The sequence below is a fragment of the Prionailurus bengalensis genome, chromosome C1 (assembly GCF_016509475.1).
Source record: "Prionailurus bengalensis isolate Pbe53 chromosome C1, Fcat_Pben_1.1_paternal_pri, whole genome shotgun sequence".
Lineage (NCBI taxonomy): Eukaryota > Metazoa > Chordata > Mammalia > Carnivora > Felidae > Prionailurus > Prionailurus bengalensis.
The window spans coordinates 217,323,182-217,347,713 of NC_057345.1; the positions used below are offsets into that span (position 1 = coordinate 217,323,182).

At 56.1% G+C, this 24,532-nt stretch overlaps 1 protein-coding gene across 2 annotated transcripts in view; it reads left to right on the forward strand.

Moving 5' to 3' along the window:
• The first annotated feature begins 487 nt into the window (after positions 1-487).
• The window catches only part of SH3BP4 (SH3 domain binding protein 4), an 86,452-nt gene continuing 62,407 nt past the window's right edge, over positions 488-24,532 (forward strand). The window contains exon 1 of one of the 2 annotated variants that reach the window (XM_043578228.1): positions 488-679. The gene's annotated coding sequence lies outside the window, so the exon portion shown is untranslated. The remainder of the gene's footprint in view (positions 680-24,532) is intronic. The other variant, XM_043578227.1, reaches the window with a different exon arrangement.

Genomic DNA, 24,532 nt, shown 5'->3' on the forward strand with positions numbered 1-24,532 from the left:
CCACCCCCGGCCTCCGGCGACAACGGCTCGGCCACGCCCCCTAATTATCCACATTCCGCCCCTCGGCCTCTCGGCTGCCGCAGCGAGGTCCGCCCCTCCATGTTGGCCCGCCCCCTACTTATTCCTACCCCGCCCCGGCCTAGCAGCCTCCTGGGCTAAACCCCGCCCCCACGGCCTCGGGGGAGCGGGGGGACCCGCTGGTCCACACCCCGCCCCTGCCTCTGGCCCCCCCGGCCCCATGATCGGCCACGCCCCCTCCGCTCTTGCCCCGCCTCCGTCCGATAGGCCTGCGGAGGCCTGCTCCCTGCTCCCCCTCCCTGTCCCTCTTTCTCCCTCACTCCCCGTCTCCCAAGTAGCCTCGGCTCAGGCACCGCCCTGCCCCCAGGCCCCGCCCCGGCGCGGAGACCACCCCTCCCCTCCGAGCCCGGGTCCCCGCCTCGCGCGCCCCGCCCCCGCTCCCGCCCCCGCCCTCGCGGCCCCGCCCCGGCGCGGGGACCACCCTCCGCCCGCGGAGGCGCGGGCCGAGCGCTCGGGGCACTCTCGGCGGTCCCGGCCGTTCGCCGCCGCCGCGCGGACATTCGCGCGGAGATTCCGCGGAGCCGCGCGCGTCCCCGGCCGGGCTGAGCTCCCAGACCGCGACGAGAGCCGCAGGAGCCCGCGGGGACGCAGTGCGAGCCAGGTAAGCTGGCGGCAGCCCGGCCGTCCCCTGCGGGCCGCTCCCGCCCCGCGCCCGGCCTCGCTCCCGCGGCGCCTGCCGGGGCTCGGCGGGCTCGCACCCTCGTGGGCGCCGATCGCTCGCCCGTCGCCTGAGTTCGGAGCTCCGGCTGCCTGGGCACGGCCGGCGCCGGGAGGCTTCGGGAAGACTCGCGCCCCTGGCCGCCTCCTGGGCTCCCGAGTCACCCCGGCGCAGGCGGCCGGGCCGGGGTTCCGGGCGCCGAGCCGCTGTCGGAGCCCCCCTCTCCTGGCCCTGGCGCCTCCCAGGCAGGCCCTGCGGGGTGGCCCGGCTCGGTGACCGCACGCGTCCCCGGGGCGCCCCCTCGCGCGGCCCTGGGGAGGAGAGGGGGAGCGCGGTCCCGGGTTAAACTTGTTGGTGACAATGCATATTTCAACTTCGGAGATCCCTCGTTTTAGGATGGAAATGAAAATCCCGGGTTCTGGCCCGGCTGTCCGGTGAGCGAGCAGCCGCGAGCTGATAGCGCGGGCGGCCGGCGGGTGGGGACGGCCGGGAGAGAGGCACGTTGTTCTCCCAAGTGATGTTTCCCGGGAAGCCGGCTCCGCGCTGCGGATTGGTGGTGCCCGGGAGTGCGGGCGGCTCCTGGCCCGCGGCCGCTCCTGCAGCCGGGGGACCAGGCCGGCGCTGGCCCTTCCCCGGGGTGCCGGGCGGCGCGCGGGCGGCGGGCCCTCTACGTGCCGAGAGGCCGGGGAAGTCTCCCGGCCAGTGAGATTCAAGAAGGGGACGTTGGGCTGGATTTTATTCGTGCTGATTCTTGGCAAGTTAATGCAGCAGATTTGCACTGTGTCCTCCATCAGTAATAAGTTCGTCTAACTTTTGATCACAAAAAGCAGTATATGCTTTGGGTAGAAAACGTAATAAAGAGAAACAGAAACAGTAAAACAGAAACCATCCGTGATCGCACTCTTCCTACCTGCCTTCAATGTTTACATTCTTGGGGTCACAGTCTTGCCGATTTAATGAGTAAGTTAGAACTGGAGCCTCTCCTGCCTAAATCAAAGTAATCGCTTTATGCGACTCTATCTACCCTTCCCCACCCTTCCAAGTGTGATGGTCTCTGAACACCAAAGTTTGGGTTTATTGGCCTGGCTCCCTTCTCAGCTGGCCACGGGTTCCCTTCCTGCAGGCCTGAGGTGGAGAGAGAGGGCGCAGTCAGCTTAGAACACTGGGTAAGACTTGATTGGCCTGGTGCCTCTCCACCTTCCCCTGTGGTTTTGGTTCCTTGCCTTGTAATAATGAAGGTAATGATTCTCAATCTGCTTCTCAGGCCACCATAAAAATTAATGGGTGGTTTGCAAAGCGTTTTGACATTCTTGGATGGACAGCGGCTGTACTTTAAGGGGCTAGGGAGCGTTTTGCTGTTCCACGTTGCTGTCGTCATCAAATAAAAACAGTCTACCTCCCACCTGGCCGCCCTGACCAGGAAACAGTCTCTACTGATGTCCGGGGGAGCCTGGAGAACGTTCCCGGCTCCCTGCTCAGTGCATTCTGTCCAACAGGTCGGGGAGGGGGCGGGGGCTTGGAGGAGACAGCACCCCCCAATCCGCCTCCTCGCTCTGCTTTCCGCATGTGGGCGGTTGTGGGGAGGGTGAGGGGAGACTGACATTAAGTGGGCCCCCCGTTGCACAGGCCCCCGTGCCTGTCCATCTGTGGAATGCCAAGGCCACGCTGATCCCAGAAGGAACAGTTAGTTCTGGGAGGACTCAGAAAGTGAACAAACCTGGCTTCCTAGGGATTTGTCTTACAGCTCGCTTGTTTACTAAACGAACAATGAGCAGCTCAGATCTGCGGTGCCGGAGAAGCTTCTGTGAGCTTTAGTTTTTTTTCCTGTTGTTCCAAGACGCAGGCCCCACACTTTGTGGCCTTTGAAAACAATTACTAGGGACTCGGACCTGGTGTGCGAAGCCCGCGTGGGGCGCGGTGCACGCACGTTGCCTTTTGTTCCCCCGGCAGAGAAACCACGGTGGCAGAGCCTCTCTGTAGGCCGGTCTGCAGGGCGCCTGTTTGTCATTTGATAGTTTCGTGTGTTTATTGTTGCTACCACCAGCACTTTGATCTGCCCAAGGTCTAGCTGATCGCAGCCCAGACACAGGGGGATTTCCAGAAGGACCCAGAATGAGGGCTGGACAAATTGCAGCTAAGTGTCCTTAACTGGGCCGTCTGCCAATTAGTGTTATGCTCTTAATTTTCTCGGTGGAGGGAGGAAGAGGCAGTCTTCCTGAATTTTCTCCCTTGCTGTTGTTTGCTAACTTGATTTCTGGTTACCCAGCAGCCTGGAATTACTTTCCTGCGGCTGCTGGTGCAGACTTCTTTCTTATTCTAATGGCTTCTAGTCCGTCGATAAGGTATGCTAATGTGAATGGGGTTTACGCCCTTGGGTCCTGGGAGGCCGCTCCCACATTTAAATCTTCAGATCGCAGCCAGTTCCTTGTGGGAGGAGGCCCCCTGGCTTCCCTCGGCTTCTTAGGGGAAGCCCTTGACCCAAACAAGGTGAAGAATCCCTGGGTTCGACCCTTGCCGACCTCATGCCGGGCTCCACGCAAATGTCTGTGGCTCCCTGTTTAGGGCATCAGCCTTGTTTTGACTGAGTAGAAGCTGCTGTTGTAGCGAGTGGGCCTTGGGCCAGCCACGTGGGTTTTCCTTAGGTCTGTTATTTTCAAATTCAACACCTGAACCGGGCAGTGCTGTGACTTTTCTTCTGAGAACTGGAGTCAGGCCCCCGGGATATTTTCGAAGGCCCTGGAGATGCACACTGGGGCATCTTTGCCCCGAGGTCACTGCCTGACCACCCAGTTACTGGGAAAAGGGTCACCGAGCAGCTGCCTAGACGTCACCCAGAGTGCTCTGGCTGGCTTTGCTCCTGGCCCAGAGGGGAGCCCGGGGTCTTTCAGTGTTTACACTCAGCTCCCAGGACTCTGGGCCTCCGGCCTCCCCAGCTATGGGCACAATAGAAGCCCCACCTTCCGCCTTCACCCTCCGCGGGAAGGACAGAAAAATAATTCACCGAGTCCCCGAACACCCAGGGCACGGTCCCGCGACTTATTCAGGATCTCTCAGGAAGCCTGAGCCTGCTTTTCAGTGGGCCCTGGGGCATCCGTGTGTTACGTAACAGCACCTGGTGCCATCTGGCCGCACGTCTTAAGGGAGAGGATGTCAGTATTCGGCCTTTCGAAGGCAAGAGAATGCAGAAGGTATTTTAGAAATAAAGGGGTGTGTTTCAGGGAAGGAAGGGTGAACCCCACCCGGGGCATCACGGCCCCCCATCCGCCAGGTGACCCAGTGCCCGCCCGAACCAAACGCTCAGTAAGCGAGTGAGATTTCAGGAAGTAGAGAGGTGGGCTGGGTTCACCTAATTGAAGTTGAAATTTGGGGAGGTTTGGGGGCAAGAAGGGCTTACGAAGCATCGGGCCTGGAGTGCACGCTTAAAAATCCCTCCAGACACCGCGAGGGGTTCCATTTTACAAGGAAGCTACGAGAATTTAAGCAGCTCTCACAACACAGTGGTCCAAAAAGTGCTTGAGCTGAGAAATCAGCCTATATCTGCCTGAGCCCAGAGCTCGTGATCGCATGCATCTCCCAGTGTGCTAAAATGAAAGGCATTCATACCTTTGGGTCACATGAAGCCACGCTCAGGAAAATAGCAGAGTACCTGCCTCCCTTGCACAATCCTAAAAAAGCTTGCACTCTGAAGGTGAGACATCTCTAAAACCCGTAAAAATCTCTGCAGCCTAAATGGAAGGCAGCCGGTTGGCACCTTTATTCCCCGGGGTTGGGGGGGGGGGCGGTGGCTGTGTCCCGCCCTGTCCGCAGGGTCAGGGTTGATTTCTTTGGGAGACTGAGGTTTTGAAGTTGGGGTAACTCGGACAGGAGCCACCGTGAAGTCTGTTCTGGTACCAGGAAGCGAGGGTATTCCGGGCAGATGAGGTCACTAGAACAAGGTAAAGATTATGGGAAGTCTGTTAAGTCAATGTAAGATAAGGATTCTGCCTTCCGCGTCGTAATCAAATAAATGACATGCCCCGCGATTATGCTTATCTGCTCATTAAAAGCTTGTCTCTGGAGAAACTCTCTGCCGGTTCCTGTTAGCCCCACTCCTCTGAACAAATTGAGAAGAAAACTTCCCGTGGAAGGCTTCTGTGGTTCCAGAATTCCTGGTATTCGTTTCTCCTCTCTCTGTCTTCCTCTTTCCCCCGGTCTGTGGGACTGAGGCAGGAAACCCTGTCCCATTTTCAGGAACACGCAAGCCTGCTCGGGTCCCCGGGCCTGGAGGGAACGGAGGTGTCCTTTGCCGGCCCGCCCGGGCCTGTGCTCCACTGAAAACCCCACTCTCCGAGGAAAGGAACAAAGAGCCTTTCTGGCGGCACCTGCCGGTTAGGGTGCTGTCGTGTAAACACCCCCTCTGGCACCAGCTGCGGCACTAAATGTCGCACAACCTGCGGGAGCCAGTGGGAGCCGGCTGCAGCCCGCCTTCCGTTGCACCGAGCCCCCGCAGCCGGCCCCCTTACCGAGTGGGGGAACCCGTGACCCAGTCGCCCGGCTTCTGCCCGGACCGCGTGTGCCCGGCAGCTGGGCCGGGAGAGGACGTGGATGTCGCTGGTAGCCTGATTCGGCCAGCCTCAAAACGTACTGGACGTTGAAATCTCCTGGGAGATTTTGTAAAAAGCCACCTTCGCCAGCCTGGTGCCCGGCGGAATCCAGATCTCTGAGGGTGGGGCCCAGACACGGGCAGTTTCTACAAACTCCCCGTGAGAATCTCTGTTCTACTCTAGTACTCAGGGCTCCACTCCGCCGAGGTGGGGGAATTTGTAGGAAGGACTGGAGATGTGGTTTGGGACCGGGTGGGGCAGACCCGGTATTTGAGGCCAGGGAAGGTTTTTAGGGCCAGGTTCTTGGAAAGGCAGCCAGAGGTCCCCGACCTTTCCAGTTGCCATTTGGAGACCTTACTCCGTTGGCCCTTTCCTTCCGTGGGTGGCGATCAGCATACTTCCTGGTGGTGCCTTGGTCTAGAGCAGAGAAGGGTGTTCGTGGACAAAGGGATCGGGATCAAGCCAGGAGGCCTGTCCTTGGGGCGATCGCTTCTTGGGTGGGTTTTTGAAGAGCTGATTTTAAAGCAGAGCGCCAGAGTCGAGAGGAGCTTCCCAGGACCACCCAAGCGAAGAAAGGAGAAACTAAGGGCTTTGTGAGTCTGAGCTTGGTTACACACGTAATCTGATTATTTGTTCTCTATCATCATTAGCAGCCAAATTATTTTAAAACAGCGAGAGCTCCTTGGGAGACAGCAAGCACGTGGGAAGGGGGGAGCGTCCTTGAACTTCTGAGCCAGGCTTGTTAGCAGGAAGAGGGAAGCTAGGCCCCCGGGATGCAGAATTGGAGGAGGCGTCCCTGGGGTTGTTCCCTTACAGGGTGATGAGATGAGGACCGGTTGAGAGCGCCGACTGGGGCCTCGTTTCCTTAGGGTTGAGCCCATGAATGTGGAACAGCTCACTGGAGACTTTGAGTGTGAGCTGGGGCCCCTGGGGAGCACGCTTCGGGTCACCCCGTGAAGATGGGGCAGGAAAGCCAAGGGGGAGGAGGAAAGAAGCTGCTGGAAGCGGGAGACCACGCAGGCTCTGTGTCCCACCGAGCCGGGCAGAAGATGGGGTGTAGAGGAAGGGGGTTGAGAGCCTGACATAAACAGGGTGGTTGTGGGGTTGATCAGAGAAGCAACATCAGGAAGACAGGGGGCCCCTGGGTTTGGCTTGTTAGACCCGTGTGATTGTGGTGGTTGGAAGCTTCTAGAAAAAAATCGAGAACACCGAGCGTGGACCACTGAGAAGAATGTTAGCGGTAAAAGAAATAGCACTGTCGTTTGATGGTGTCGAGACAAGAGGGACCCAGGGCTGGGTCAGAGGGCCTGCGATGCTCCAGGGCAATGAGTGGGTGAGTGGCCCCAGGTCCCCTGAGGGAAGGAAGGAGATGGTTGTGGGTGGTTGTCATCGGGAAGAACAGGTTACAGAAGACTTCCCCAAATGCCTTTTCGCCCTGTGCTCATCTGGCTCGTTTTTTTGCTCGCCTTTGGGGGGTGCTGGCTGGGGGACTCCTGGGTGCCGGCCCCTTCTCGAGAACCCCTTCCTGGGTCCCCAAGATGGGGAGCTGACCCTGCTCCCTGCATGTCTGTTGACCCGCTAGGCTGGACACTGCTCATCACCGGTTACACTTGATCGCCACACCTTCCGTGCACAGACAGTGTGTCCCCTGCACGTGGGAACTGACAGGTGGAGAGAGGGGCTGACCAAGCTGAACACTCAAGGTGGTGACCTCCCGTATAACCATTTGGGGAGCACATTAACATTCTCTTCTTAGACATCTTAACAGTTCAAAACGCACACTGGGTGGCAAAAGTAATTTCTGGCTTTTAAGGATTCTGGCCTGTGAATGGTAATCAGCTTACTCGGGAATGTCGAGTGGCACCTCTGTCACTCTGCCATTTAACGTTTCATTCAGCGAGGCTCACCCCACCTTTGCTTACCCATTTTCCGCTACTGCCCCGAATTCAAATTGAAAGGATTTGAATTTTTAATAGGTTTTGAATACAAAGAAGTAAGTGGAATATGCTAACGCTGCACATGCGTTCGACTCTCTGTTTCTTATGACCCTGAGAATCGTGGCTTTGCGAAGTGGTATCACATATGTGTACGTGTCCTTTGGGCGAATGGAAAGTCAAGGCGCTGTGTTGAAATTTCACTGGAAACCGTCACTGGAGCTGATACAATAATACGTGTAAATAACTCACGTAAAGTGCCGGAATCGCTCAGTTGACGGCGCGGAGGTTCACGGTCATAGTCAACACGGTCGTCTGCTCTGATCTGGTCTCCCTTTTCCTCTCCGTCACCCCCATCCCGAATACCCCTCGCGGAAGTTGGGCTATTTGTTTTTCCCCCTTTGTGGTTACAGAAATCAGTGTTCAAGACGTTTACAGGAGAAGAGCTCTGTCCCTCAGAGTCCTGGTGTCCTGGCGACACCTGTTGGATATTTTACCTTTGTAGTGCCGGATGAGGAAACCGCACTGTCCCATTTTGTTCACGTTTCAGGCCCTCGTCAGAGGGTGCTGGCTCAGGGTGACGTCTCGGGAGATCGGACACTGGCTGTACGTCCAAAATGAATTTCTTCGAGTTCATGCAGCGCACGTGTTTCGCTCGTATTTTATTAGAACCATCTATGATTTCAGGACTGTTCGCCTGGGGACAAGTGTATGCTGGTCACAGAGACAGGTGCCTGAAGGACCTTCTCTGCTCCATAATCAGGGCTGTGGCGGATGCTGGCAGTCACAGGTGGTACAGTGACTGTGGGAAGAAAGGAAAAGGCCACCAAGAGTTCATTTTCTCCAGGTGCGAGCCTTGTCCTTTCCCTCACTTGTATTTTATTTGTAAATATCTTAAGAGCCCGAGATAGTCAGTTTCAGATAATTTGACATTTAGATGCTCATCTCTCGGAACTGTAGTTACTGTTTGAAAGGGATACACACACACACGCACACACTTGAAATACTCCTATCCACCTTTTAACATGGAGATTTTTCTGTGGTTTCAAGTATTCGTCGGGCTTTTCCTCCTTGTCAGGCACTGTGCCGAGTCTCCTATAAATGGCCTTTTCTTTTCAGTCAATTAGGAAACAGCCTGACTTGCACAAGCGAAAGTCACACGTGCTTCAAGGAAAATCTTCAAGGAAAATGAAGAATGAAGCGACCAGCCACCTATCTTGTTCTTCCAGCCCTGTTCTTTGTACACAAGCTGCTGTCCGGGAGCAGAAATAGGTGAAACTTAAGTTTTTCACAGACCGGAATCCGGGAAGTTCCTCTTTGCCGTGGCGTCTCCCATGACTCGGGGCACACCTGGGGCTTCTCAGTCCCATGCACCTGTCCGTGTCTGGAACTTGGGCTTTTCTGTTTACTTCTGATTTTGACACTGGACAACTTCGAGACCCGGCTTTCTTGTCTGGGAAAGGGTGGTGTAGTGCTTATTTCTGGGAGCTGGCAGATGTCGACGCGGAGGTGTGGATTTTACCGCATCAGCCCCGTACCTATCCTGGGAGGTTTTTGTGACCGTGGCCTCTTTTGAGTCCTGTGTGCACCGCAGGTTTTTCTTAAATACCGAGTAAATAGAGATTCTTTGGTGATGTTTCGCCATCTGAATTAAACCGGAGTGCAGGGCTTCGATATTTTTAGGTGTTCAGTCTGACCTCTGGACCGCGTACAGGCGCAGACTGATGGCGTGATGTATTGGTAGATGTCTAAATAAGGATCACTTCCCCAATCCTTGCCCCCTTCCTCAAATTTCTGGGAGCAGGAGGAAATGGGAGGGATACAGTCGGCAGGTTGTGCCCCAGGCTCAGACCTGGGCTGGATTGTGGCTCTGGCTGGTCTCACGTGCGGGGGGACCAGCAGCCGGTCCCTGGTGGCCGCTGAGCCTGCGTTTTAAAAGGCCTGACCGGGGGCGCCTGGGTGGCGCAGTCGGTTAAGCGTCCGACTTCAGCCAGGTCACGATCTCGCGGTCTGTGAGTTCGAGCCCCGCGTCGGGCTCTGGGCCGATGGCTCGGAGCCTGGAGCCTGTTTCCGATTCTGTGTCTCCCTCTCTCTCTGCCCCTCCCCCGTTCATGCTCTGTCTCTCTCTGTCCCAAAAATAAATAAAAAAAAACAACGTTGAAAAAAATAAAAGGCCTGACCTGCCCGGACTACCCTGGGGGCTGCGAGTGGGGGGACTGAGAAACGTGTGTTTAATGCAAGTACTTTCTAGATAAACACATTTTTCTGGAGGAGTTTATTGTGATTTTTCCTTCTTTTCTCTTAAAAAAAAAAGACGTCTCCCCCTGAGGTTTTTAAAATTAGTCAAGTAATCATATGTTCATCTTAGAAACATTACAAAACGTGGGGCGCCTGGGTGGCTTAGTCGGTTAAGCATTCAACTCTTGATTTCAGCTCAGGTCGTGATCTCAGCGTTTGTGAGTTCGAGCTCCTTGTCAGCCTGCTTGGGATTCTCTCTCTCCTCTCTCCACCCCTCCCCTGCTCGTGCATGCTCCCTCCCCGCCCCCCTCTCTATCTCTCTCTCTCTCCCCTCTCAACATCAATAAAAGTAAACTTAAAAAAATATATTATAAGATGCAAAAGGAGAAAAAAGTTCACATCACTGGAAGTCGGCCACTCACGATAACCACTCTGGTGTGGACAGGACATTTTTCTTAGGGTCTCTCTGACGTCTTCAGAGGTCAAGTCCAAGCCCTTGCAAACAGAGCAGCATGGTAGAGTGGGGACTTGTTCAGTGTGCACCTGATGCGTAGCAAGTCCCTCTTATTTTTGAATGAACTCTATGCTTTTGAAAAACTGCTTTTTACCTAAAATTGTTGCTGACGTATTTTCACATCAGCAAACACAGACTTGGACCCCCAAATGACCGTCAGATTTGTACGGGAGGTACCCTCTTTAACAAATCCTTGTTCAGAGACCATTTCCAGCTCCTCTGAAATTATAAACAGTACTACAGTGAACATCTCCATACACACATCTTTCTTTCAGTACATGTAAGTTTTTCCTTTGGATGAATTTTTTTACCACTATTGTGCTAAAATTCTCCAGAGGACTTCTAATTCTATTAACGGTTGGACGAATGTGTAATCGCTACTCAGAGAAACACCTCCAAAGGCAGTGACCTTGAGAAGAGTTTCTACATCCGATTCATGCAACCGGGTGAACTTTAAGACCAGCCTTAGACCTGCCGGTACCCCAAACCCTCATGCTCTGCATTGTGAGCTTTTGGGGTGGGCTTGCTTGGAAACGCACACCTGAATTTTAGGATGTGCACTTACACGCGGGTTTCAAAAACATTAACATCTGGGGGGAAGTGTGCGTCTGAGGACACAGGAGGAGTTTCTGTCGGAGGTCCTAAGGGCCCCCTCCGCCCTGGAAAGGAGTGACTGATGATTTCCTCGCCGGCTGCTTCAGGAACTGTCATTGCTAGGGGCCCCCCCTGCCCCCCAGGGCCATGTCATTCTGGGCACGGGGGTGATTTGTGGGGCGGTGTCTCTGATCAGCTGTGACGAGACGGACTGCGGTTGGATCTGGTGGGTCTGGCCCAGGGCAGCGTCCCAGACTTGGTTTTCAACTTCCAGGTTCATTAAGAGGAGAAAGTGCTTGCTGCCTTCCACGGACAGTGAGGCTGTCCTTTTGATTCCTAACCGCGGTTTGCTGATTCTTGCCGCGGTTCTGGCAAAAGAGGAAGACTACGTTCGGGGTGGAATGTGTTTTGGCCTGTGTCCTCAGCGTGGCTTTGCAACGGGGGCCTGGCTGCCTCCTCTTGGCACAGCCGCGGCCATGAGTCACTGCTCACCTATTGTAACATGAGGCAGCACTGTGCAGGCTGACGGGAAGGCCTGGGGACAGCTCCTTCGCTCTGGGTATTTGTTCTCGGTGGAGTTTGGGGGGCGGGGAGCCCCTAGACTGGGCCTGAGCGCTGAGCCTTTTGTAACTCTCCGGGGCGCTGTCCCTGGCCCTGTTCCCCCCGATTAGCTGTTGTTTGACTCAAAGTCCTTCATTCCCTCACTCACACTGACCCTGCTGTGTGCCAGGCAGGAGGCTGGAGAAACCACTGGAGGAGGCCTCTGTCTAGGGAAGTGGCCACCAGAGTACAGGAGGAGAGGTCAGGGTTCGCGAGGTTAGGGAAGCGGCCACCAGTGTACAGGAGACGAGGTTAGGGAAGTGGCCACCAGAGTACAGGAGGAGAGGTCAGGGCTCACGAGGTTAGGGAAGTGGCCACCAGAGTACAGGAAGAGAGGTCAGGGCTCACGAGGTTAGGGAAGTGGCCACCAGTACAGGAGGAGAGGTCAGGGTTCACGAGCTGTGCTGGGGGCTCAGGACACTAGGTGAGAGACAAAGAACTGGGCAGGCGCCTGCAGGGTGCTTGGGGGGGGGCAGTGGGTGGTTGGGTGAGTACAGGAAATCAAAGGAGGTGACTGCTTTCTGGGAGACCCTGGCGGGGGATGCCAGGGGCAGGTGGCTGGATGGAACAGTTCTTCTGGGCTTCATTCAGCTTTGAACTTCCAGGCCCTGGAAAAACTTGATTAAACATGTGGGCGTGACTTGAAAGGGGTCTGACACCCTCCCCTCACCCCGGATCACCTCCTCACAGCCCTCCTCTCCCCACCTGGGACTCCCGTGACCCTGCCGGGTGACCGGCCACTTCTCCCTCCCGACCTATTAGGAAAGTCTCCTAAAATCATCCAACTAAATGACCACTCTGCGCGGGGTTGCATTACCTTTGTTAACAGGAATGACACAGGAAGCTAAGGCAGCTGTCAGATTAGTAAGAGAGCCACAGCATTTTTGTGTTCCAGAAAGGAAGAGGTATTGAGGAAGAAGGGGAGGTCTTTCAGCAGAAGCAACATCAGAGGGACCCTGTGACGGAGACCAGAGCACCTCTCCTGGGTCGCTTGTCTCCGACGTGTGCACCCAGGCCGTGGCACACAGGGGCATCAGGGTGAGCCCTGGCTTTCCTGGTCAGGCCCAACCCCCCAGGCCAGGCCGTCCTTCCCCTCCTGACAGCCCCCTCCAGGGACCGCAGCAGCCTGAGCCGCTGAGAGGCCGTGGCTTTGCTGACCGTCCAGCGGATTTCTGTGTTTAACCCACGTTGACCTGGCTAATCCCGGTTCCGCTTGGGGGGAAACTTCAGTACAGCCTTCTGTCCCAGGAGGACAACCCGCCGTCCTCAACGTGCTCAGGGTAAAACTGTTACTTTTTCAAGGTTAAAAGAACATGACTGAAAAGCTGGAACATGATGTCACAAACACCGCTTTTTTGTCATTAGTGGAATTGTCAAGAAATTGGCTGCTGGCTAAATTGGGAGTCTGATTATTTTTCTGGGAAGGAGCTGGGTTATTTTGATGAGCAGGAAAAGGGAGAGAATGGCAGTGATCCCCTGGGGGGGGTGGGCAGGGGGTGCGCAGAGGCTGGGAGTAACAGGTAAACGAGGCAGGCAGGACACAATGCCGAATTATGGCTGAGCAGACGACTGGGACTCAGGTACTCGGTGGGGGGGGGGGGGGGGGAACCTGAGCGAGTGTGACTTCGAATACGTCAGGTGGTTTGTGGTTGTCCTTTGCCTTCGGGTTTTAGTGCTGGGAATTGCAAATAGGCAGTCGGGGCTGGAGGGGAGCACCCAGAAGTAAGCAGTAGTCGTTTGGACGTGTACAGGGGCGGGTGAGGGCTGGGGTGGTCGTCACCGGTCTCCCCCCCAGCCCCCTCCATTGTCTTCCACAAAGCAAGGAATCTGCACATTGAAACTGTCGTGGGAGAGGAGAGGAGAGACAGAAGTGGTAGCTACCTCCCCCTGCACCTGCCCCTGCAGGCAGCGAAACCGTTTGCTCCCGACTTACCAATGAGGACACTGAGGCCAAGAGACTCATGGATGTGTCCGTGGACCCTACGAGGACCTGGAAATACCAGGCAGTGAGGAGTTTTACGTGGTGCCAGTGTCTGGATGTGAACTGACGGGGTTGTTTGCCGAGGCACTTGACCGCGGGGCTCTCCGTGTAATGGTTGTGGATAGCAGAGTGGAGGGGCTCAGATCGCTGAAAATGACCACCCCAGACGTGTCCCTGGAAGACGGTTGTTCACTGGTACTTCTGGGCTCAGCACCGAAGCAGGGGTGCATGTCTCGCTTTGACTGCATGTCAGGGGCCGCGCGCTTCTCCCCAGCCCCCACCCCCGCCGCGCTTGTGTTAAACACCAGCGTCTCATTTTCAGTCTCCCGTCCACACCCTGGGGGGGGGTGGTTTCTGTGTCTTTGATTCCCGTATCTTGCTTTGAATTGTAAGGATACTCAGAAACTTTGGAAACCAAAGTCATTTTCCTGGACGTTCTTGCATAACACAGATACGTTATGCATATGTTAGTAGTGACGGTTAATCGTAGTAGAAGAGAGGTCAGTAACACTTGCTCTGTGCCATCCCATGGCTTCACGGCTTTCCCAAAAAACTCTTTGTCCTCACGACCCGCGACGGGAAGGACTCTTGCCATCTCTGTGGAGCGGGGAAACTGAGGCACCGGGAGGGTAAAGGACCTGGCGGAGCTGTGAGTGCAGAAGCAGATTTGAATCCAGGCTGCCGTGCTACACTGCTCTGCGCCCCCAGCTGGGTGCCCGGGACAGGGAACCCCCCCAGGGCAAGCGAGGTGATTTCCGGAACCAGACCAGGGAGCAGCGTGGGGGCAGTGCCGTGGGCACACAGGCAAGATGACGTCTCAGGCGAGATGGGCATGGGCAGGTGACAGCCAGGTGGGTAGTCTGGACCGTTCCAGTCCCCCAGCAGGAGCCAAGGGTGGAGCAGCCCCTAACGCTGGGAGGTTGGGGACCTGGGCAGGAGAGAGTGTCCACATTCCCTCCCGACTGCGCCCTCACTTGGCAAGCCCACGTGAGCCCTCCCGCTGTGCCGTGTGGCCGTGTGACCATTTCCCTCTCGTTCCCATCGAAGGTGGCACTTGGCAAGAGGGACACCACATCGGGCACCGTACGGAGCTCTCCGTTGCGATCATCGGGAATCGTGGATCTTCACGGCCCTGAGCGGTAGGTGTTCAGACAGCAGTCTTTGTACCCGAGAGGTCTGCCCTCAGATATCCCCCATTTTGGGGTGCCTTTCTGAATGGCCATTATCCGTTGAACTAAGAATCAGCACAGTACCAGAAGCCCCCTGCCCAGATGGGTGAAGGAGCAACTGCTTTTCCTGCCACCCTTGGAGAACCCCCGGTGGGGCTTCCCTCCATTAGGTGGTGGCGGCCACGCCCAGGGCCACGTGGTCCTCCGTAACCTGGCCGCCACCGATGGGATGAATGGTAGGCAGGCCCCCTCTGGGTTGTAGTCGCCCAGAAATCTGGAACTCAGGTTAGCTTGGTGGTAGAGGTGATGACTGATGGAAAGTTCCAGAATGTTGGAACCCAGAGGGAATAAATGGAAATGGCAGCATCAGTAGAACCATGGTGGGGGGGGAGGGGGGGGTTGAGGGCTCCTGGGTGGCGCAGTCGGTTAAGCGTCCGACTTCAGCCAGGTCACGATCTCGCGGTCCGTGAGTTCGAGCCCCGCGTCGGGCTCTGGGCTGATGGCTCGGAGCCTGGAGCCTGTTTCCGATTCTGTGTCTCCCTCTCTCTCTGCCCCTCCCCCGTTCATGCTCTGTCTCTCTGTCCCACAAATAAATAAACGTTGAAAAAAAAAAATTAAAAAAAAAAAAAAAGAACCATGGCGGGGGTGGGGGGGATGTGTGGTTACAGTTGGTTTTCACAGTGGGGCCTTCCAGACATAGTCACGTGATCAGGGCCCAGAGCCAGGTGGACCCTGAGCTATTCTCTTTGTTCTTTAAGTATTTCGTTTTTTTCCTTTTCTCTTTTTCCCTCTTTCTTCCCTCTTATTTTCTAGTTAGCTTCTGGTATTACTGCACTGGGGCTCAATAAAGGCCTCAGGACTGCTTCCAGTATTTTCGAGTATTCCTTGGTTACTTGCACAGCAATTGCATTTTCTCCAGGACAGGGAGTTTGAGGCAGGTCGATGAGATTAAGCTCCTCGATGATGTTGTGGTTTATGTCGGGTTTTATTTAGGTTGGGTTTATGTGGTTTGTGTGTGTTCCGCGTGTGGGCCCATCGGATTTCGAGAGCTGGGCTCACGTTCCTGGAGGTGACCGCGGTTCCGCCGTTTTCTCTGGACGACCACTAACGGTTTCGGTGAGCATGATAACCAGACCCTTTTGCCACTTTGCGGTTTTCGTTTTGTCGCTGTAAAATTCCTCTTTTGTGTGTGTTCGACATTTCCGGTCCCGTTTTCTGGGTCGTTTCGTTTCTGATGGATTTCACGCCGCGCGTAAGCCATTCGCTGGCTGATGGACCGCCGCTGGCTTTGTCGCCACCTGATCTGAAGAGTTGGCGTCTCGGCCCACTTGGCGAGCTCCTTCTTCTGGACGCGGGGGTTACACCAAGTCCCGGGGCTCTGGTCTACTTCGCTCGAAACGACACGGAGAGCGTTCCCGCCGAGGTCACCTGACGTGTGTCGGGACTGCGTGCGGTTCTCGTGGACTGTGCCCCCTGGGCCACGAGAGAGGCTTGGCCGAGCTCCCGTCCACCACCCCTCCTCTCGTTGGGGCCCCCGGCCCAGTTTTCACCGAGACGCATGACTTGTGTGTTGTTGGGTCCGCCGATCCTGTCACCCGGGTTTCGCTGTGTGGAGATTCTAATTAGTTGGGTTTTCCAGTCCCGTGTGCGTCTGCTTTTGGTTTGGGGCGTTTAATGCCTTCGTCTGGGGGTGCCTCTGGGGTGCGGCGAGGGTCTAGGTCCCAGCCCCTGCCCCGGTGCTCAGAAGCCCCCTTCTCTGTATTTGGGACGTGGCGTTGATATGTGTGCTGGTGGGTTTCTGTGGGACTCCACAGTCGCGTCACGTCCCGCGCGCGCTGACGTCAGCTGTGAGCCGTGTGGCTCTGCGACTCCGGGTGTCCCCCTTGTTCTAACCGTCCATCCATCCATCCATCCATCCATTCGTTGATTCCCCCAGCGAATGCACACTGGTGGCTTCAGCCTGCTGGGCACGGTTCACCCCACGGCCTTTGCGTTTTCCCAAGAACTGGAAATACGATCTGGCCTGCAGGTCGCCGAGGCCTTCCTGGCTTTGCAGAGTCAGCCTAAACTTTTCGGTGTGGCCTGCTTCCGGGGACTGGCAGGCTGGTGTCCGAGCAGTTGGATCTCCGACCTGCTCTTGCCTGCATCCGCCACGCCCGGCCCCCAGATTCCAGGGTGGTCCCCTAAGAGATGCGCGTTCGTACCCCTGGGCTTTGCTTTTGCTGCTTCCTGCCCCGTGGGACCCTCTGCCTGAGGCCTTAAGGCTACATGGCTGCCCCACCCCCACCCCCACCCCCAAACAGGGACCCTCGGCGCCTTACGTCTCAGTGCAGCTGCACTGGTCAGAACTCAGAAGTCGCCAGCATTAGCACCGAGCCCGGCACAGGCGCGTTCCTTACTTTTGTTTTTAAGTTTACTCATTTTGAGAGAGAGAGAAAGAGGGGGAGGGACAGAGAGAGAGAGGGAAAGAAAGAATCCCAAGCAAGCTTCACTGTCAACGCAGAGCCCCACACGGGGCTTCATCCTGGGAACCGTGAGATCGTGACCTGAGCTGAAAACAAACGCCAGACGCTCAGCCGTCTGAGCCCCCCAGGCTCCCCACTTTTCCTTGAAGAAAAACCTCAGCAGATTTAAATTTTTTTTTAGTGTTTATTTATTTTTGAGAGAGAGAGAGAGACAGAGCACAAGCAGGGGAGGGACAGGGAGACAGGGAGACACAGAATCCGAAGCAGGCTCCAGGCTCCGAGCCATAAGCACAGAGCCCAACGCGGGGCTCGAACCCACGAACTGTGAGATCATGACCTGAGCCGAACTCAGATGTTTAACCGACTGAGCCCCCCCACCCCCCCCCCAGGCGCCCCTGAACCTCAGCAGGTCTAGAATATCACCTGTGAGGATTACAAACATTGCTCAGGTCCCTTCCCTAGAGAGTTAGTTGGCCTGGGGCTGGGGTCTCTGCGTCTCTAAATTTAAAAGCATCCTAGACTGTAGGCCCAGCTGAGACGGAAAATCACCAGGTTAAAGTGACCCCTCCCCCGTGGGAATACACGTCTTGGTTCTCATTCCCAAGATGGTGTTTTTTCTAAACTTTTCGCGTGCCTAAATCTGTATTGTAAGAGTAATAAGTGCTTTTGTAGCCACTCCAAGTACTACGGACACGTAGAAGGTGAAAAGTGAGTCTCGGCTCCAGGGCCTTGGCTGCGTTTGTCGGGCAACTGACCTTGACTGCCCTTGACCTCTCGGGCCGATTCCACTGAGCCGACCTGCATCGCTCGGGTTTCTGTGTCTGGATTCCCAAGTGCTGTTCAGGCACAGTTTTCTTTTTTTTGTTTGTTAGTTTCGGGGAGCAGGGTCACTTTTGTCACATAAAACAAGGGGAGTGGACGTTCTTTTTTTTTGTTGTCCCCCCCCCTCCCCCCGCGGCTTCAGACCTGTCTTGCGGGTACCAGGCCCGACTCGCAAGGAGTTTGGCGCGTGTCGTCGTAGGGTGTGGCCGGACGCGAATTTCTTCAGAAACAACATGGGAAAACAGAAGAGGCTGTTGTGTACGACCTTCCTCTCTTACAAACTTTAACTTCTTTTTAGTTGTGAACACAACCAAAAAAACCCCGCCTGATACGAAACTTGCCATCGTAACGGTGTTGAAGTGTAGAGTTCAGTAGTGTAAAGCGTGTTCACACGATCGTGCAACAGATCTCCACAACTTTTTTGCATCTTGCAAAAGCGAAACGTACACTAAACCTCCCCATTTCTCACCCCCCACGCCCCGCCGCCCCCGGGGACCACCTTTCCACCCCCTGATTCTACTGACTGTGTTCGATACCCCCTCCGATGCGTGGAATCATCCAGTGTGTGTCCGTCTGTGACGGGCTTATTTCACTCAGCGTGACGTCGTCCGGGTTCATCCGCGCTGTAGCGTGTGACCGGATCTCTTTTCCCTTTCAAGGCAGAACAACGTTCCACTGTGAGGACAGACCCCGTTTGCTTCACGCGTTCGTGCACCCGTGGACATGTGGTTGCACTTCTTGGCTCTTGAGCGTAATGCTGCTCTGAACCTGGGTGTGCAAAAATAGCTTTCAAGACCCTGCTTTCCGTTATTTTGGGTGCATTCCCAGAGGTGGGATTGCTGGATCCTATCGGTGGTTCTCGTTTTAATTTCTTTGTTAAGTTAATTTATTTTGTTTTATTTATTTTTTGTTTATTTAGTTTTGAGAGAGGGAGACAGACAGTGTGAGCAGGGGAGGGGCAGAGAGAGAGGGAGACACAGAATCCGAAGCAGGCTCCAGGCTCCGAGCTGTCGGCACAGAGCCCGACGCGGGGCTCGAACTCAGGGACTGCAAGATCATGACCTGAGCCGAAGTCGGACGCTTGACCGACTGAGCCACCCAGGTGCCCCTAAAGCTAATTAATTTTAGAGAGACAGAGACAGAGAGGGTGAACAGAAGAAGGGCAGAGAGAGAAGGAGGGAGAGAATCCCAAGCAGGCTCCACGCTGCCAGCACGGAGTCCGACGCGGGGCTCAAACTCACGACCGGCAAGATCATGACTTGAGCCGAAACCAAGAGTCGGACCCTTAAGCGACTGAGCCCCCCAGGCGCCCCCTAGTTTTAACTTTCCGAAGCACTTCCATCCTGTTTTCACCATGGCTGTACCTTTTTCCATTCTCCGCACCAGGACGCCAGTGTCCCGGGTTCTCCTGTTTTCTGTTTCTGTATGTTTGATCGGAGCCTCGCTCAGGCAAGTCAAGTGATACCGGGGGTTTATGATTTGCACTCAGTGATTATTGACATGGAGTATCTTTTCATGTGCTTGTTGGCGGGTCTGCAGTTTCCAAGTGGCATTTATTTACTTAGATTTTCCATAAAGTGCTTTTGACAAGCCCTTTTATAGGTACACTTTATGGGTACACACGGCTTGTGGTAAAGACGAAAACTCTAGTGAATCGTCCTGTGTGTCCTCCCATCACACAGTAGATTGGGGGGGGGGGGGCTCTTTCCTTTCTTTCTTTTTTTTTTCTTTCTTTCTTTCTTTCTTTCTTTCTTTCTTTCTTTCTCTCTTTCTTTCTTTCTCTCTTTCTTTCTTTCTCCCTTTCTTTCTTTCTTTCTTTCTTTCTTTCTTTCTTTCTTCCTTTCTCTCGTATGAGAGAGCGCAAGCTTGAGCGGGGGAGGGGTAGAGAGAAAGGGAGAGAGACTCCCAAGCAGGCTCTACATGCCAGCACAGAGCCTGATGTGGGGCTCGAACCCCCACGAACCATGAGATCATGACTGGAGCTGAAATCAAGAGTCGGAAGCTCAACCCGCTGAGCCAGCCAGGCGTCCGGGAACCTTATTTCTGAATAGACCACTTAGAAGAGGAGTTTCTTCGTGAAACGAGGGAACAAGCCTTCCCCTGGAATCGGTCCCAGAGAGCCACCTTCCTTCCCCCTTGCAGATTATTTAAAGAACCTATGTAACGAAAGTCCATTGCAATGAGTAACCTCTAAAACACCCATGTGTCCTCAGGGACCTGGAATCTGAGACTAAAGGCCACCCAGTGACTGCAAAGCTTGGCCCTTCATTGTCTGTTCTGTTTAGGAGGGATCCATGCTAATCATAGATTTAGAAAACGCAGCCTGCGGAAGAAATGAAAACTCCTCTGACTCCCGGTGGCTCCCTGCCTGCGAGATAAATCACTAGGACGTTCTCAGAAGTAGGGCCCATCGTGCTCAGTCCTGCAAACCTGCCTTTTCACTCTGCGGCCGTGGGAACAGCGTTTTCTGGCCGCACTGACGTCACCGCGTGCCATTCGGCGACATTGTCGCCCCGGCGTCAGGTGGAATGCTGTCTTCCGGGCGGTGTTACTGGTGGAACCCTTGACGACCCCTGAGTTGACCGCCCCCTCCTGTGCTTGCCCGGCCAGTCTTGCCCTCTGGACGGGTGCCCTCCCTTGGCATAAGTCCTTCAGCACTCTGTCCGTCCTGAAGTCAAGCCAGCGAGGCATTGGTGACCACGCTTTACGTGGCAGGCACCGGTCTGGGAGCCATTCTAGCTTTGGGAGAAGAAATACACAGTTTGAGCCTTCTGGAACAGACAGGAAATGCTTTCTTGCACTTCCCTCAGCCCTCCTGCCCTTTCTACAGCCTGGGTTTGGGGCGACTGCAGAGGACGCTGCCCCCGTGGACTGCGAGCCCTTTGCCACGTGTTTTTTCCGGGTCTAGGTTGACAGGTGCGGTTGGGAGACTTCTCCTGAGCCTCTGATAAGGAATGTTTTCCGTTATCGTGGGTCAGCGCCTCGCCAGCCCCGGGAACAGTCATTCAGAGATCCCCGAGAATGGTGACCTTGGCCCGCGGTGCTCCCCGTGAGACACTTGGTTGGGCAGAGCAGGTGGGGTGGCTCAGCCTGTGGACGCACGGCTCTAAGCTACCAGTGATCCTGACTCACAACTTGGAGGTGGGCACCTCTGGGATCTTCGGCCTGTCTGGGCCCCGAGGCTCCTGCCTTGGTGATGGGCTGGCCCTGTATGTCAGCATGGCCCTTGGGTGCTCGAGGAGACTGGGGGCTCCTTCCCTCACTGGCATGGGATTTCCTGGCTCAGAAAAAACTCAGGGATTCGTGGCCGGGCACAGCTTCTCCAGCTTCTCTCTACCTCCTCCCTCCCCGTGGTGCCCCGTGTGTTCACTGGGTGGTGTTGGGGTGCTTTTTGGCTGATGAGTGGGAGGCGGGAGGGAGTTAGGTGGGTCCTAGCCAGTCAGTGCGCCCACACTGGAGGGGATACAGTTCATCTTTAGCCACGGCAGGCCTGCCTGTCCGGGACACGTGGCGATTTGTAACGGGGATAATCATAAAGCTCACCCTGATTGCAGGCGTGTGTGGCATCCTCCGGGCACACATCTTGGCCTTGCCCTTGGGGATAGGCCGCGCGTGGCCCAGCCAGCAGCTGCCTGGCACTTCGCGGAGTTTGGGGCCTGGAAAGGGGATGGCCGGGGGGTAGGGTGCAGGAGCTGAACTGTCACCACCCCGAGGAGCCTCGGGCCACAAGACTAAATGTCATGTGGTGTCCTGGAACAGAAGAAAGACACCGGGGAGAAACCCAGGGAATCTGGGTAAAGAACGGACTTGGTTAATTATAATGTATCTGCGTCAGGTACGTTGGACAAATGCACCCTCCTCGCGTGAGAGGTCAGTCACCGGGGAACCTGGGTGTTGGGCAGTAGAGGGCAACTCCCTGCGTTTTCTCCCCAGCTTTTCTATAAACCTAAATCTAGTCGGAAAAGAAAGTTCATCTTTAAGAATAGACAAGAAGAGCGGCAGAGAAGCGAGTGGGCAACAGCGGGGTGGCCGGGCTGGCCCTCTGCCCCCGTGTCTGCGACGCCTCCGCCACGGTCGGTGTCAGCATGAGGGTGTCCTGCCGATGCCGGCCAGTGGTACCGGGTGCCCCCTGCCAGGAGGAGCCCGGGGCCCCCCGCACCCCGGCCAGAAACGGCCCTTCTCTACAAAGCCAAGTGCAGTGGGCCCGGACCGCTCCGGGTCAGGCCGTGGCCTGTCTCTCTCCGTCAGCACATTCTTTGTTCTCTCCCGGACCAGACGTTTAGAGGTGAGCTGCTCTCCTGGCCAGTGAGGCAGCTGGCTTCTAAACACAAACACGGATCATCTTTTTGCCAGGTGAACTTGAGAAAGGTAGCAGAGCAGCAGAGACAATGGGCCCGTTTATAAGCTGCTCTGAAAATCGGAATCCAGAACATTGGGCTTCGTAGCGAGCACAGGTGTTGGGGGCCAGAGCCCCGCTGGTCCTGTTAGCATCTCGGGGTCAATGCACGGAAAACAGGGTGAGATTGTCTCTTGTCTGTATGCACAGAGTACACACGGCTGCTCTGAAGGGTGTGCTGCTTGAGATGTTTTTGGTTTATGCAGTGAGTCGGGGTTCAGGGAGCAAGCAATGTTACATTCCAGCTGCACACGCGTGCGCACACACGCACACACACACGCACAGACTTGTGGTGCACAGGCTCACAGGCACAGAGTTTGGAGTCTTAGGCAAGAAGTCTTTCTTCCAGGACCCACCTCGAGGAGGGCGGGTGGACAGAATGCTAGTCTCCGCCTGGACCCGACGTCTCCCAGCCCAGCGCTTCTCAGATCTTAGGTGCTCCGGAATCACCCCGGGATCTTGTTAAAATGCAGATTCTGGCACAGAGGGCCTGGGGTAGGTGCATTTCTGACCGGAGACTGCACTCTGAGTGGCCGGGGCCTCCGCGATCAGCAGAGTCTCAGTCTGGGCCCTGGGCTGGCGGTGGCGTGGCATTCGGGAGAAGTGGGCTCGTGCTTCACGCTTTGGGGCCGGGGCTGAAATTTTGCCAGAAGGGTGAACTGGGAGATAAGCCTGACTGTGCGTAGAGGGACAAGATTCGGCGAGAAAGGGACGAGGAGGTGGCAGGGGGTTAGGAGCAGTAGGCTTGAGAGCGTCCCAGGGGGCCCGTGTGTGTGCACCTGGGGTGCCGTCATCAGAGAATGACAGCTGTGAACACTTCTGTGGCGCTGACCGGGGGCTTGGTGCTGTTCCAAGTGCTTCGCACATGCTGTTCATTCCCCACGGCAGCCCCGTGAGGTGGGCCCCGTTTGTGCCTGTTTTTTGAGATATGAGCGTTTCTGCTGCCCGCTGAAGCCCTGCAGGTAAGAGAGGGTGGGAGCTGGGCCCCTGAATGCTGGGGGGGTCCAACGTCTGCTCGGAGGTGCTCAGGTGGGACAGGTGGCCTTTCCCGGCCGATGCGTCGGCACTCACGCGCATCAAAGCTCTCGGGCCCTGCACTGGGTCAGTGCCAGCCACCTGGGAGCTTCTGGACTCCACCCTGCTCAGGGATGAGCACTGGGACCCCGAGGGCTCCCGGGAGGCGACCTAGAGCCGGGAGGGCGCCTTTAGGGTCCTGACTGCACCGGGGACCCCTTCACGGCTGGCCGGGCTTTCCAGAAGGTCCTTTCCCTGGCCTCCCTTTGCTTCTCAAACCCGGGTGTGTGTCTCTCCATCCCCAACTGAGACTGGCGGCACTTTGCAGCTCAAAACCACAACCTTCCCCATCCAGTCCTGGAAGAAGCTCGTCCAGATTCCTTACATGCTTAAGGTATGTGAGGGAAAACACATTTTCTGGTCCCTTCTCTGGTAGAAACAGGCAGTGCGGTTTCTCCCGGAGAAGGCCTGGTGTTTAGGGGGCTGGACTTCCAGAAGTCTTTTCTCCCTTGGGTCCCTTCCTCCCTCTCAAGATGCCGTCGGGCCGCGGGACAGGCGTCCGGAGAACAAGGCGACCGCCACCGCCATGGGCCTGGCAGGGGGTTCGCTCTGCTGCCCGAAGCAGTTTTGTCTCCCTCAGACGATCCATTTATGGTTGGCGTTTCTTCACGCCATCTGGAGAGGCGCTTCATTCACCCATTCACTCAACAACCGCTTGAGAGCCGGCTCTGACCAGGGTGCGGAGGGCTGGCCCAAATGCACGGTCCCAGGTGCCGTCTCTCCTCTCAGCCCAGACGCTCTGGCCCGCAAACCCCGGAGGTCAGGCCGGCACACGCTCAGGCCACTTGTGCCCGCCGACCAGTGCCGACCCGTGCGGGAACTCTGGCTGGGCTGGTTCCCTTGCTGCAGACGGCACGTCTCTCTTCTGTAAGCCTGCGTAGAAAGTTCTTTTGTTCGGCAATATTGGCATGACTGAATCGATGCTGCAGCCAAACAGGATGTGGTCTGGGTGGCTCCCAGCTTCCAGCCATCGGTGGTTCTTGTTTGCAGTTGCCTCAGGAGGTAACACCCACGGCCACCGCCCGCCACGGGGGAGCACAGGGCACTTCAAGGCCCTGGAGGGGAGCCTCCGGTCTGATGCAGGGAGACTGAGTTCTGCAGCGCCTCTGACCCCGCCTTTAACTGCAGGGAAGGGAGTGGGGGGAAGACGCGCGGGGCCAGTTCTGAGTCATAATCCAGCCTTGGAGGAGAAGGCTTCCAGGTAGAGCTTGGAGGCCTTTGAACTTAGTTTGCCGGGAGGGGAGACGAGGACTTCCAGGTGGGCCTCCCTTCTAGGTCGAAGCTGGTCTGTTTCTTTGCAGGGCGGGGCGAACAGGAGGCGGCTGTAGTGTGCGGGGCACCTGTCCTCCCTCTTCCATGAGGTGCCAGAAGGCCGGTGCCGCGGTCCCTAAATCTTGAGAAGATACAAAGAACGCTTTGGGGGATG